This window comes from Mesoplodon bidens (genome assembly GCF_964165515.1).
Source record: "Mesoplodon bidens genome assembly, chromosome: X".
NCBI lineage: Eukaryota > Metazoa > Chordata > Mammalia > Artiodactyla > Ziphiidae > Mesoplodon > Mesoplodon bidens.
The window spans coordinates 113,734,901-113,748,035 of NC_138163.1; positions in this window are offsets into that span (position 1 = coordinate 113,734,901).

The window sequence follows — 13,135 nt, forward strand, 5'->3', positions numbered from 1 at the left end:
TTCTAACAATTAGCCAGACATGGCCAGACAGGTTTGCATCCCTGATTGTTTTTTATCTGGTGCCAGGAATATTACTGCTGCTGCCTTCCTGCTGCTATGGCTACTATCAGTACAACAATACTTACACATGTATGGCACTTTACAATTTACAAAGGAATTTCTAATCAGTGAGCCCACCTGATCTTCTCTAAAACCTGTGAGGTAGGTATGATCATCACTTTTATGAGAGCTTTTGGTTTCCTCTTTCAAGACAGTTGTGATGATGGTAGATAGAAAAGACAGAGAGAGGGGCGGCAGGAAGAGAGTGGTTTTCTCATAAGCAGAATCTGACAGAGGTTGAAGAAATAAGAACAAGATTTAACAAAAGATGTGCTGGTAGAAGATCTGTGCTCTGGCATTGCTAGATGTTGGAGAAGTTTAGGAAAGCGAGGCAGAAATTGTTGCAGTCACACAGGTGTGGGTTTTCTTCCCTTCCTATATCTCTTCTGCCATTCAGTTTTCTGAAGATTGTCACACCAGGAAGCAAAGGTGATGGAGGTACAAACATGATACTTCACTTTTAAAACTGGTGAAGGGAAGGACTGCTACTTAAATATGGTTCATTACTCTAACACAAGGAAAGTGAAATCTTTGTGGCATCGGAGAAAAAGAATTGAGAGGATCTGAAAGAAGAATAGGCATAACCAAAGAGTAATTAAAACTGTCAGCTTTTATTAAATGACTCAGAGAGGTTAAGTGATTTGCTGCATATTGTACACCCACTAAAAGCTGAAGCTGAGATGTGAACCAAGGCGTGTCTGGTACCAAAGCTGATCTTTATGCCACAAAACAGTACTCTGCCTCATCTGACAGGTACAGCAAGATAATGTTTAGAGACAGAACCAAGATAGCTAAGGCATTTGACCTTTACTTCCTCAGAGAAGAGCTGAGATTCCAGAATGCACAGATGACAGAGTCAGAGTCTTGGCTTTTGAATTGAAACACAAAGCCCAGGTTGTGGCTTAAGAGAAAATATTTGGGGGTGGGGGGAGGGATAAATTAGGAGTTTGGGATTAACATATACACACTGCTATATATAAAATAGATAAACAACAAAAACCTACTGTATATATAGCACAGGGAACTCTACTCAATATTTTGTAATAACCTATAAGGGAAAAGAATCTGAAAAAGAATATATATACACATATATGTGTGTGTGTGTGTATATATAACTGAATCACCGTGCTGAATACCTGAAACTAACACGATATTGTAAATCAAATATACTTCAATTTAAAAAAGTTAAAAAAAGGAAAAAAATATTTGGAAGATCATATCATCAGTAACAGTTTTCTTCACCCCTGAGCCTAGATACAGATTCACAGACTGGTGAAAAGGGAGACAAGGTCAGAAAACAGGAAAGAGCTTGAACGTCAATGCAGTTCCTGAAAAGAGGCCCTTTGCCCTGCCCGTCGTTGCCAAAATTGGGCCAAGTCCTTGTGGGATAGGGAGAATTGAACCCTAAAAAACCACTAAAGGATGTCTTAGGTTCATATTGGCAATCACATTCAAAAGACACCATTGGCTTCAAACAGCACCATTTACTTAGGTTTTATAAAGGATGCAGGGCAGAAGAAACAGCATACATATTGACAAGACAACAAAGGTCTTAACAATTCCCAGGCATGACTTCCAATGTCTTTAATTACCCCACACAGGGGCTGACAATGTCACAATAGATGAGGCTGAGTGTATATGGACTACTTCACCTCAGGGACGCTCTGGGGGCTTGTCAGCGTTTATATTTTTATAGTATTGTAAACCTTTCAGGAATGTGTGACTAGATTCCATTCCCCAATGCTTCTTACTGTTGGTGGAAACTGGATGAAGGGTACACAGAACCTCCCTGTACATTTTTTCAACTTCCTGTGAATCAATAATTGTTTCAAAATAACAAGTTAAGAGATTTGAAAAAATTTATAGTAACTAAGGAGAAAATATTATTGAGTGAAACAAGTTGTATAAAATGGTACGGACAGTAAAAGTACAATCAACTATGAAATAAAATATGCATTTGGAAAAAAGACTAGAAGGATTATTTTTTATGCCAAAAATAATAATGGTTATGCTGTGACATTAGGATTTTGTGGGTTTATTTTTCTTTTTTCTAATTTCAAAAGTTTCAGTATAAGATTGATAAGACAATTAAAAATAATAAGACATATTCCTTGAAAGATGGAAATAAGGGAAACACTGATTTTCAGATAATCAGAGCATCTTGGAATTGAGAGGAACAAAGAGGATATCTCATTCAATCTCTACCTCACCGAACATCTCAAATGACAATAAACTCATATCTTTGGTGGTCCATGTTTTTTTCAGATTGGACATTATAATTATAATTATTATAAAATTATTAACTTGAGTCAAAATGTACCTCTCTGTAACATCTAGCCTTTGTAGATATTTAAAAATAAATTACTTTTGAGGGTAATAAGTATGTTCATTTTCTGATTGTGGTCATGGTTTCTCAGGTGTTTGTTAAAATTGGTCAAATTTTACATTTTAAATATGCACAATTTGTAAAATGTCAATTATACCTCAATAAACCCATTTTAAAAAATGGAACTATGGGAGAATCTGTGAAGTATAAGAAGAAGTGCTCCTTTATGTCATCATAGACTCACACAACTACTGGGATGTTGAGAAACCACTTGGTTCATGTCTTCAGGCAAGACCAAACTGAAAAAAACTCAATTGTCAAGCCCTTTCTTAAAACTCTTCAAAGCAACTTCTAACATCTTTTAACCTTAAAAAAATTATTTTTCTAATATATAACTACTGAAAACATCTCTAATTTAAACCAACTGCTTCTTGTCTGTACTAAGCAAGCATGGAGTTCAGTCGTTCTTTCATATTGGGGCCTCCTACACATTACACATTAAATGTCATTGAGGCTCCTGAGAAATATGCCAGAAAAATACATTAACTCTATTCTTAGGCAACACTTCTCCCTACGTTATGAATCTAGAAAATAACCCCGAAGATCCTCTTTGCCATTCCCTTAAATTCAGACCTAGTATAATGGCTGAATAGATAATTTTTCAATCTCTCTCCTCTGGACCTAACTGCTTCTTTTTTTTTTTTTTTTTTTTTTTTAAATTAGTTTCTGCTTTATAACAAAGTGAATCAGTCATACATATACGTCTGTTCCCACATCCCTTCCCCCATGCATCTCCCTCCCTCCCACCCTCCCCATCCCACCCCTCCAGGCGGTCACACAGCACCAAGCTGATCTCCCTGTGCTCTGCGGCTGCCTCCCACCATCTATCCACCCCACGCTTGGTAGTGCATACACGTCCATGCCTCTCTTTCGCTTTGTCACAGCTTACCCTTCCCCCTCCCCATATCCTCAAGTCCATTCTCAAGTAGGTCTGTGTCTTTATTCCCGTTTTGCCCCTAGGTTCTTCATGACATTTTTTTTTTTAAATTCCGTATATATGTGTTAGCATACGGTATTTGTCTTTCTCTTTCTGACTTACTTCACTCTGTATGACAGACTCTAGGTCCATCCACCTCATTACAAATAGCTCAGTTTCGTTTCTTTTTATGGCTGAGTAATATTCCATTGTATATATGTGCCACATCTTCTTTATCCATTCATCCGATGATGGACACTTAGGTTGTTTCCAGCTCCGGGCTATTGTGAATAGAGCTGCAATGAACATTTTGGTACATGTCTCTTTTTTTTTTTTTTTTTTTTAAGTTTATTTATTTATTTTTTAAATTAGTTTCTGCTTTATAACAAAGTGAATCAGTCATACATATACATCTGTTCCCACATCCCTTCCCTCATGCATCTCCCTCCCTCCCACCCTCCCCATCCCACCCCTCCAGGCGGTCACAAAGCACCGAGCTGATCTCCCTGTGCTCTGCGGCTGCTTCCCACTATCTATCTACCTTACGTTTGGTAGTGTATACACGTCCATGCCTCTCTTTCGCCTTGTCACAGCCCACCCTTCCCCCTCCCCATATCCTCAAGTCCATTCTCAAGTAGGTCTGCGTCTTCATTCCCGTTTTGCCCCTAGGTTCTTCATGACATTTTTTTTTTAAATTCCGTATATATGTGTTAGCATACGGTATTTGTCTTTCTCTTTCTGACTAACTTCACTCTGTATGACAGACTCTAGGTCTATCCACCTCATTACAAATAGCTCAGTTTCGTTTCTTTTTATGGCTGAGTAATATTCCATTGTATATATGTGCCACATCTTCTTTATCCATTCATCCGATGATGGACACTTAGGTTGTTTCCAGCTCCGGGCTATTGTGAATAGAGCTGCAATGAACATTTTGGTACATGTCTCTTTTGGAATTATGGTTTTCTCAGGGTATATGCCCAGTAGTGGGATTGCTGGGTCATATGGTAGTTCTATTTGTAGTTTTTTAAGGAACCTCCATACCGTTCTCCATAGTGGCTGTACCAATTCACATTCCCACCAGCAGTGCAAGAGTGTGCCCTTTTCTCCACACCCTCTCCAGCATTTATTGTTTCTAGATTTCTTGATGATGGCCATTCTGACTGGTGTGAGATGATATCTCATTGTAGTTTTGATTTGCATTTCTCTAATGATTAATGATGTTGAGCATTCTTTCATGTGTTTGTTGGCAGTCTGTATATCTTCTTTGGAGAAATGCCTATTTAACTAACTGCTTCTTATCATCCGCCCATACTGTTAGAGGCATGTGGAGCTTCAGAGCTGACAAAATAATAAAAATTCCATCAAAGGCCTCTGTCTTCCCTGGTGTAGAATATCTTTACCATGTTTTCAGAGGCCCTTTTCTTCCCAAACCAAACTAGAGTCCTATGATAGGTCATCTCAGGAGGGAGAAAAGAGGGAAGAGGAGAGGGTGTCTGCCACCATTTCTGGTTCATGATGAGATATTATTACAAATGGTCAATACCCTTGAGCATTTCTAAAGTGGCTTCTTAATTCTCTATATAATTTCATCTGTTACTTGATATTGATTTCTACTAGGTTCTTTCTTTGAGATACTGGCCCAATATATTTCATGGATTGGCTCAGTATTTTTCATGTACTGAATTCATTCATTTGTTCATTAGCCCATTTATTCATTCACTTAATCAATTTGGATTGGATACCTCCCAGGTGTTATACATTATGCTATTGCATAGTGTTGGTATAGTATATTGAGCAGGTCCAGGAGACAGAATAAACAGGTAAAACACAAGTAAAAAAAATTACAAGTCATAATAAGTGTTGTGAAGGAAATAAGCAGAATTCTATAATAGCAAATAATGAATATTCTGTGAGGGTTGATTTGGATAGGGTGGCTAGTTTGTCTAACAAGGAGATATTTAATGACTCCTAAAGTATAAGAAGCTTGTTAAGGTAGGTGTGTGGTTATTAAGAGTTTTCTGGAAGAAATTACCCTCTTCCGGGAAAAGGCAATATGGTGCACTGGAAAAAGCATGGGCTTTGGGATTGAATGAGGCTGAGTTTGAATATCTGCTTAGCCAATTGTCTGCTGTGTAGCCATAGACATTTTGGTAACATTTATGAAGCTTGGTAGATAATACTTTTTAGTATTTATTTTGGTGATTAAATGGATAATTCCAGTAACACTTCTATTATTCTTTATAAACATCAACTACCTAAATCCTCCTAAATAGAGGAATCACCTCTCAAGATATGTATAAAGTAATTTGGAATATTTTTATGCATCTACAGTATGCTTTACAGATGCTATGTACCAAAACAATTAAATATCTTGATTTTATACGTGGAAAATTGAAAGTTAGACAAGTTTAATGGTTTTCCCAATGCCACACTGACAATGCAGAGAGTGAGCACGACTTTCCCAGTTCAGCATATCAGCTTCCAAGTTCCCTTAACACAATATGTAGGATTGTGAACAAGGTGAGGGCCGGGACAGCTCATTTTCATCTTTGATTGCATTGTGATCAGCCTGGCACATAAGAGGATTCAGCTGTGTTTGAAAACTAACAGTGTGATGGAAAACAGTGTGGAAGTTCCTCAGAAAACTAAAAATGGAATTACCATATGATCTAACAATCCCACTCCTGGGCATATACCCAGACAAAGCTATAATTCAAAAAGATACATGCACCCCTATGTTCACAGCAGCACTATTCACAATAGCCAAGACATGGAAACAACCTAAGTGTCCATCGAGAGATGGATGGATAAAGAAGATATGGTACATATATGCAATGGAATACTACTCAGCCATAAAAAAGAATGAAATAATGCCATTGCAGCAACGTGGATGGACCTAGAGATTGTCATACTAAGTGAAGTAAGTCAGAAAGAAAGACAAATACCATATGATATCACTTATATGTGGAATCTAAAATACGGCACAAATGAACCTATCTATATACAAAACAGAAACAGACTCAAAGACATAGAGAACAGACTTGTGGTTGCCAAGGGGGAGGGGGTGGGGGAGGGAAGGACTGGGAGTTTGGGGTCAGCAGATGCAAACTATTATATATATATATATATAATATATAGGATGGATAGACAACAAGAGCCTACTGTATAGCACAGGGAAGTATATTCAATATCTTGTGATAAACCATAATGGAAAAGAACATTAAAAAAAAGAATGTCTATATGTGTATAACTTTGCTGTACAGTAGAGATTGGCACAATACTGTAAATCAACTATACTTCAATAAAAAAATTAAATTAAAAAAACTAATAGCATGAATACTTTTACCCCCTCTCCTCCTGGAATTATTACAAAAGCAAAAAGGGAGGAAAATGCTGCACAGACTCCATTTTGAATGAAGACAAAGGATGGCATTTGACATTTGATATTTGATGATATTTGAAGGAGACAAATAATCCTCAGGCTCCAAAATATATTACATTTATATGCATTTGTATATATATGCATTATACTTACATGTATTTGTATGTCTACCAAAGGAAGGTGAGGTTGAGTATAAGTGTATAGGAGGGAGTGAACAGAATAAGCCCTTGAGAATGGTGAGAGGGATCAATAAAGGAAGCTCTTAGAAAATACCAGAAAGGAAGGTGAGGGGCTTACTCGGATGTGCTAAAGCAATATACATTATTTGTAAGCACAGGTGCAGCAACTGGGTCATCTGGCGTGGTGGCAGAAGCTCTCAGAAGTCCAGTTTGGGTCAGAGTAGTAGAGGAGTTGGGCCTATACAGATGATCACACAGATGCGCCATAAATGCAGGAAACAATTTGTTTCTGTGGTAGCAGAAGGGAAGCCTTTGTTCTGTGAAGCTGCCCTTGCCCCTTATCAGCCCCCTCACCCCTTGCTATAAACATGTACTGCAAATAGCTGACCCACCTATTCAATCATGAGTAATAGAAAAGAAACAGGTACACAGACACCATACCAAAAATAAATGTTTGATAGAGCAGTAAATATTACTGACACCTGAAAACACTCACCAGAAGAATATTGCCTTAGAACCAAGGAAAACTGTGACTAACAGACATAACTGGTGCCTGCTCCATCTCCTTTGCATTCACAGTGCCTGAACATGCTGATGGCTTTTTGCTGCAACTGTGGCTTCATGACAGCTTTCTCTGGTTGCTTTGCCCACATGCAAGGCAAGGTAGGCAAGAATTTATGTCCCCAGGAGCAGCCCTCAATCGATAACAAATTCACCCCTTGGAAATGTGAGGGGTAATTCTGAGATGTGTTCTACATCTTTATTACTCAACACTACCTGGGATCTTGATAGAATTGGAGAATCTCAGACGTGCTGAACAAGAATCTTATCTTAAAAAGATCCCTAGGTGATTTGTATGACTTTAAAACTTGAAAATCCCTGTTTTTCACAGTCTCCTAGAGGACTCCAGCAGGATTGGGACCTGCTGTCCACAGCAGTAACCTGATCATGAATGCACCTGATATTGGCTGCCATCCCTTTCTTGTCTCAGTTTACCAGTCTCACACCAGTGTTTCTTTTTTTTTTTTTTGCGGTACGTGGGCCTCTCACTGTTGTGGCCTCTCCCGTTGCGGAGCACAGGCTCCGGACACACAGGCCCAGCGGCCATGGCTCACGGGCCCAGCCGCTCCGCGGCATGTGGGATCTTCCCAGACCGGGGCACGAACCCGTTTCCCCTGCATCGGCAGGCGGACTCTCAACCACTGCGCCATCAGGGAAGCCCCCAGTGTTTCTTAAGATCACCTCCCAAATAAACAACTTGCTCTCACACCTTTATCTCAGAGTCTATTTCTGAGGGAACTCAATCTATGACAGTGACCAAACATTTTACCAAGAATTCAAAAAAAGAAAAGAAAGCAATTGCCACTCAGAAGGATAGTCACAAAGAAGGAATGTTGGAACTTAGGAAAAAGATGACATCAGGAAGACAGTCAAGTGAGTTGTCAGAACATGGGAGCGTATTAGAAGAAAAATGGCTAAATCACAGAAATAAAGATGGAATTGGAAGGAAAACAAGAGATCATAGATGTAATTATAGATTAATTAGAGTAAACAGGTAGGAGATAAACAGAAGACAGAAATGAAAATAGTAATCCTAATGAAGCAGAAATAAAGAAATTAGAGAGAAAATAATAGTTACAGAAGACAGCCAAAGGACATCTAATACATGCATAAGTGAGGTCCCAGGAGAAGAAAAACTAAACATGGAATGGGACAAATGTTTAAATATGTAATTAAAAAAACTTTCTTTAAACAAAAGATAATCTTTACACTGTGTACTAAATTGACTTAGAATGGTCTGCATTAAAACATGTCCTGGTAAATTTATTAGACCTTAAAGATAAGTGAAGAATCCAAACTTGAATACCTTTACCAATATACACACACCCACGCCCCAAATACTTTTTTCAAATGAAACTTCATAAGTACATTATGAGAATTCTTTTTTAGTACATCAGTTATAAAAAATATATAAAAGAACCCATTGGGCAACCAGGCAAAAAAATGAAGTCACTCAGGCTGGCCTCAGATATTTCCATAGTATCAGTCCAGGCCAAAAGACAATGGTGAACTTCCCACAAAGTAGTCGAGGAACAAGAGAATGAGCCAAGCAAAACACTGTCTGACATAAATCATAACAATGTTTTCTTAGGTCAGTCTCCCAAGGCAATAGAAATAAAAACAAACATAAACAAATGGGACCTAGTCAAACTTATAAGCTTTTGTACAGCAAAGGAAACCATAAACAAAACGAAAAGACAACCTACAAACTGGGAGAAAATATTTGCCAATGATGCGACCAATAAGGGCTTAATTTCCAAGGTATACAAACAACGCATACAACTCAACAACAAAAAAATAAACAACCCAATCGAAAAACGGGCAGAAGACCGAAACAGACATTTCTCCAAAGAAGATGTACAGATGGCTAACAGGCACATGAAAAGATGCTCAACATCGCTAATTATTAGGGAAATGCAAATCAGAACTACAATGAGGTACCACCTCACACTGGTCAGAATAACCATCATTAAAATGTCTACAAATAACAAATGCTGGAGAGGGGGTGGAGAAAAGGGAACCCTCCTACACTGTTGGTGGGAATGTAAGTTGGTGCAGCCACTATGGAAAACACGGAGGTTCCTCAGAAAACCAAAAAGAGTTGCCATATGATCCAGCCATCCCACTCCTGGGCATATATCCAGACAAAACTATAATTCAGAAAGATACATGCACCACTATGTTCATAGTAGCAATCTTCACAATAGCCAAGACATGGAGACAACCTAAATGTCCATTGACATATGAATGGATAAAGAAGATGTGGTACATATACATAATGGAATATTACTCAGCCATAAAAAAGAATGAAATAATACCATTTGCAGCAACATGGATGCAACTAGAGATTATCATGCTAAGTGAAGGAAGTCAGAAAGAAAAAGAAATACCATATGATATCACTTATACATGGAATCTAAAATATGACACAAAGGAACCTATCTACGAAACAGAAACAGACTCACAGATATAGAGAACAGACTGGTGGTTGCCAAGGGGGAGGGGATTGGGGGAGGGGTGGAATGGCAGGTTAGCAGATGTAAGATATTATATATGGAATGGATAAACAACAAGTTCCTACTGTATAGCACAGAGAACTATTCAGTATCCTATGACAAACCATAATGGAAAAGAATATTAAAAAAGAATGTATATGCATGTATCACTGAATCACTCTGCTGTACAGCAGAAATTAACACAACACTGTAAGTCAACTATACTTCAATTTTAAAAATGTGCAAAAAATAAAATAAAATAAAATAAGACACAAATGAACCTATCTATGAAACAGAAACAGACTCACAGACATAGAGATGGGAGAGGGATGGATTGGGAGTTTGGGGTTAGCAGATGTAAGCTGTTATATATAGAATGAATAAACAACAAGGTCCTACTCTATAGCACAGGGAACTATATTCAATATCCTGTGATAAACCATAATGGAAAAAATATAAAGAATGTATATATATGTGTGTGTGTGTGCGCACATGTGCGCGTGTGTGTAACTGAATCACTCTGCTGTACAGCAGAAATTAACACAACATTGTAAATCAACTATACTTCAATTAAAAGAAGGATAATTATAAAGCAGAAACTAACACACCATTGTAAAGCAATTATACTCCAATAAAGATGTTAAAAAAATGAGCTGAGGATTTTATATCTAAGCTAGTAACAGAAATAATTATGAATATGCAAGAATACAAGTGGTATTTTCATCATAAGCTCTTCTTGAGAAAACTACAAGAGGACGAACTTCAGCCAACCAATAGGTGACTGGAGAAAGGAATAGTGGTGAGCGTCAAATATATTTTAACTGCAAAGTTAAGACTAAAACACGTGTGGGGATTAGGATGACAGATGATAATATAAATGTTATGTGTCCAGGAAATGTTTGAAATAATGCATTTAAAAAATATTGTGGACCCAGCCCAGCCTCTAGGGGGTCAAGAGCAGAAAAGAGACACAAACCCCACAAAATTTCTTTGCTCTAAAGAAGAAATTCCAGGGCTTCCCTGGTGGCGCAGTGGTTAAGAATCCGCCTGCCAATGCAGGGGACACGGGTTTGAGCCCTGGTCTGGGAAGATCCCACATGCCGTGGAGCAACTAAGCCCGTGCGCCACACTACTGAGTCTGTGCTCTAGAGCCTGCGAGCCACAACTACTGAAAACCGCGCACCTAGAGCCCATGCCAAGAGAAGCTACCACAACGAGAAGTCCACGCACCGCAACGAAGACCCAACGCAGCCAAAAATAAAATAAATTACAGAAAAAAAAGAATGAAGCCATTTATTAAAAAAAAAAGAAGAAGTTTCTCCTACTGAAGCCACACTCAGAAATGAAATAATCAAAGCCTTAAGAAAAGTTCTAGGGCTTCCCTGGTGGCACAGTGGTTGAGAATCCACCTGCCAATGCAGGGGACACGGGTTCAAGCCCTGGTCCGGGAAGATCTCACATGCCACAGAGCAACTAAGCCCATGCACCACAACTACTGAGCTTGTGCTCTAGAGCCCGTGAGCCACAACTACTGAGCCCACGCACCACAACAACTGAAGCCTGTGCGCCTAGAGCCCATGCTCCGCAACAAGAGAAGCCACTGCAATGAGAAGCCTGTTCACTGCAACGAAGAGTAGCCCCCGCTCGCCACAACTAGAGGAAGCGCACGTGCAGCAACGAAGACCCAACGCAGCCAAAAAAATAATACTAATAATAAAAATAAACAAATTAATTAATTTTTTAAAAATCAATAAAAAAAGAAAAAAATACTGTGAGAAGGGACAAATGTAAGTTTTTTGGATTGCTTTAACTGGGAGTCAAATATATGACTTTGGACTTTCAAATAAAATCACAGAAATATAAACATAAACAACCATGTACAAAGATAAGCATCAAGAAAGAGAATATTATTTAAGAAATAATTGGTAAAAGACAAGACAAAAAGAGAGAAGAAAAGAGTAAAGGAATTTGGGTTATTGGCAAACTTCATATGAATTATTGCTTTGAACAATCAATTTTTTTAGTTAAAATGTATCAGAATCTTCTTAGTACAAAACTGTTTAGTCGAAATTTGTTAGGGAAAAGGATTTGGGGGTCTGAACATTACAGTGTAATTGAAACACAGTGAATGGTTTTATGAATAGATTGGATTTTGCCATTTAGGTAGCATTATATGAGATTTAAACCACAGGGCTCCACATTGCTGAAAGAATACATGATTAAAATAGGCTTTATCATGCAAGTATTTACTTTTATAAAAACTTAAACACAGGGAATTCCGTGGCAGACCAGTAGTTAGGACTCTGTGCTTCCACTGCAGGGGGCATGAGTTCCATCCCTGGTCTAGGAACTAAGATCCCGCAAGCCATGTGGCACAGCCAAAAAAACCCAGAAAAACAAAAAACAAGAAAACCTTATACACAAAGTAATTGTGAAGTAGTCTCACATGACACTATAAATTTTCCTTCCAAGGAAGGATGAACATCCAGGTAACTAGATGGTAGGGGTACATTTGCCACTCGTGAATAGATACTTATTACAATTGCGCTCATTTAGAGCGTGCTATAATGATCAACCTCATACAATTACTTTGACTTAAGCTATCTCATAGAAAGAAGTACTAACAGATTAAAGGTCTTCATTTGTAGAACGCATAAGTAATTTCAAATTAGTGCTAAAGGAATTCATAAACTCATTCCATAAGCAGCTAACCTGGATACCTCAGAATATACAAGGATAAACACTTCAATTGAAAAAAATTCTTGCTGAAAATGTGCTTTATAAAATTTTCTTTCATAGTGTCTCCTGCCTTCTGGAGCAGGCAATGCTTTGTGAAGTTGTCTAATGGGCCAAGAAAACTCACTAAGCTAGTGACTTATAGGCACAAGAAGTTCCAAAGCAGCCATCTAAGGCATCATATTTGACACACTAATCACCTAAATTGAGAGACAAAATCTTTACTCACCCATCAATATCAGTCCATATACTCCTATAGACAAAAGAACTGATTAGAGATTCTCAAACTTTTCAAATGCAAGGACCCCTTTTTAAGCATCAAAACACTGTACAATCCACACAGGTTGAGAAAATGCATTACTGCAAATTACCACTATG